Below are 3,291 nucleotides of genomic sequence, written 5' to 3' on the forward strand. Positions count from 1 at the left end.
GAATGCTACTACGCAAGTAACCCCGGCGGAAGGGGCTACATGAATAGGATGAGGGACCTATGGATTCTTCGATACCCAACATCCACAATGACGGCGAAACAATTAGTAGCTCAGTGTTCCAACATTCGAAAGAAGGGACTGCTCTCACAGCTAGAGATTGACGAGGTACAACACAAATGCTACGGCAAGGAGGAGTCAGGACGCCAGGTCAGGGGGGAGATATCATCACCCCCACCCGAGATTGGGTACATAGCCCCAAGTGTTGAGTGCGAGAGGAACTGACCTGAAAAATAGGATCATGGCCAAGCTTGAAACCTGGATCCCCCGTAGCCGGTTACCAAGATTACATGAAGTACCCTCAGAAGGTCTGCTAGATGATGTTAATGCAGCACTACGGGCAATACCTACAACCACGATTACCGACACTAACAAGCTGATCTACAATACGGCAGCAGTGATCAGTGAGATGCTTGGATACAAGTTGAACAGCCACAAGGGGCAGTACCCTCCATGGAGAAGGAGGCTAGAGGGCAAGATCAAAGTAGCACGGAGAGAGGTTAGCCAACTAACGGAGTTGCAGAAAGGTGCGACGAATAAGGTGCCTAAGAAATACAGCAAGCTGTCCATACCTGAGGCCTTGGAAACTGCCAAGCAAAGACTCACATCCTTGGCCAGCCGCTTGAGGAGGTACACCAGAGAGATAGAAGGCAGGAGAATAAACCAGCTGTTCTCCACAGAACCAGCAAAGGTGTACTCTCAGTGGCAAGGGAACAATAAGAGAACAGCACCACCAAGGCTGGAGACGGAGCAATACTGGAAGAGCATATGGGAGAAGGATGCAACCCATAACGGCAATGCTCAGTGGCTAGAGGATCTGAGGGCAGACCACAGCGACCTCCCTGAACAGGGTCCAGTAACCATCACAGTGGCAGATATCCAAGAAAGGGTCTCCAGTATGAAGAGTTGGACAGCACCAGGGCCCGACATGGTTCACGCCTACTGGCTGAAGAAGCTAACTGCACTCCACGAGCGTCTGGCAGCACAAATGAACCAGCTGCTAGTTAACGAGATACACCCGGAATGGCTAACTGAAGGCCGGACGGTCCTGGACCCCAAGAAGGGACCGGTCCCCTCCAACTACCGACCAATAACCTGCCTCAGTACTACATGGAAGCTCCTGTCAGGCATCATATCGGCTAAGATGAACAGGCACATGGGTCAATACATGAGCGGGACACAGAAAGGAATTGGCAAGAATACCAGAGGCGCAAAACACCAGCTACTGGTAGACAGAACAATCAGCCGAGACTGCAAGACCAGACTGACCAACCTGTGCACTGCCTGGATTGATTACAAGAAGGCCTATGACTCAATGCCCCACAGCTGGATACTGGAATGCCTAGAATTGTACAAGATCAATGGGACCCTAAGAGCCTTCATCAGGAACTCAATGGGGATGTGGCGTACAACACTAGAGGCCAACTCCAAGCCCATAGCACAAGTCACCATCAAGTGCGGGATCTACCAAGGAGATGCTCTGTCCCCACTGCTGTTCTGCATAGGCCTGAACCCCCTCAGTGAGATCATTAACAAGACTGGCTACGGATACCGACTACGGAACGGAGCAGTTGTCAGCCACCTCCTGTACATGGATGACATCAAGCTGTATGCCAAGAGTGAACGAGACATCGATTCACTGATCCACACTACCAGGCTATACAGCAATGACATTGGAATGTCGTTCGGACTGGAGAAGTGTAGTCGGATGGTAACAAAGAGAGGGAAGGTAGTCAGAACTGAGGGGATTGAACTACCAGAAGGCAACATTGCAGACATAGAGGACAGTTACAAGTACCTGGGGATCCCGCAGGCGAATGGGAACCATGAAGAGGCCGCTAGAAAAGCTGCAACCACCAAGTACCTGCAGAGGGTCAGGCAAGTCCTGAGGAGTCAGCTGAATGGTAAGAACAAGATCCGGGCCATCAACACGTACGCCCTGCCCGTGATCAGGTACCCTGCTGGGGTAATAGGCTGGCCAAAGGAGGAGATAGAAGCCACTGACATAAAGACAAGAAAGCTCCTTACCATGCATGGAGGGTTTCACCCCAAGTCCAGCACCCTGAGGCTGTACGCTAAGCGGAAGGAAGGGGGCCGGGGACTGGTGAGTGTCAGCACCACAGTCCAGGATGAGACAACGAACATCCAAGAATACATTGGGAAGATGGCCCCAACTGACCGAGTGCTCAGTGAATACCTCAGGCAGCAAAAACCCAAGAAAGAGGAGGGAGACGAGGAACCATCATGGAAGGACAGGCCCCTGCACGGTATGTACCACCGGCAGATAGAGGAGGTGGCTGATATCCAGAAATCCTACCAGTGGCTGGACAAAGCTGGACTGAAAGACAGCACAGAGGCACTAATCATGGCAGCACAAGAACAAGCTCTGAGCACAAGATCCATAGAGGCTGGGGTCTATCACACCAGGCAAGACCCCAGGTGCAGGCTGTGTAAAGATGCCCCAGAGACAATCCAGCACATAACAGCAGGGTGCAAGATGCTAGCAGGCAAGGCATACATGGAACGCCATAACCAAGTGGCCGGCATAGTGTACAGGAACATCTGTGCCGAGTATAACCTGGAAGTCCCGAGGTCAAAATGGGAGATGCCCCCAAGGGTGGTGGAGAATGACCGAGCTAAGATCCTGTGGGACTTCCAGATACAGACGGACAAAATGGTGGTGGGTAACCAACCGGACATAGTGGTGGTAGACAAACAGAAGAAGACGGCCGTAGTGATCGATGTAGCGGTTCCCAATGACAGCAATATCAGGAAGAAGGAACACGAGAAGCTGGAGAAATACCAAGGGCTCAGAGAAGAGCTCGAGAGGATGTGGAGGGTGAAGGTAACGGTGGTCCCCGTGGTAATCGGAGCACTAGGTGCGGTGACTCCCAAGCTAGGCGAGTGGCTCCAGCAGATCCCGGGAATAACATCGGAGATCTCTGTCCAGAAGAGCACAGTCCTGGGAACAACTAAGATACTGCGCAGGACCCTCAAGCTCCCAGGCCTCTGGTAGAGGACCCGAGCTTGAAGGATAAACCGCCCGCAGGGGCGTGCTGGGTGTTTTTTTTATATATATATACTATATATATATACTATAATATTGGCCATATTATATTTACATTACCACAGTGAGATGACTTTAGTCTCATGAGCAACATTAACTAATTGTCATTTACTAGCTAATCTTAAATGAGTGTTCAGCACAGACATGAAGCCCAACAATCATGTTTA

This window comes from Aulonocara stuartgranti, assembly GCF_965226115.1.
Source record: "Aulonocara stuartgranti genome assembly, chromosome: 11".
Taxonomy (NCBI): domain Eukaryota; kingdom Metazoa; phylum Chordata; class Actinopteri; order Cichliformes; family Cichlidae; genus Aulonocara; species Aulonocara stuartgranti.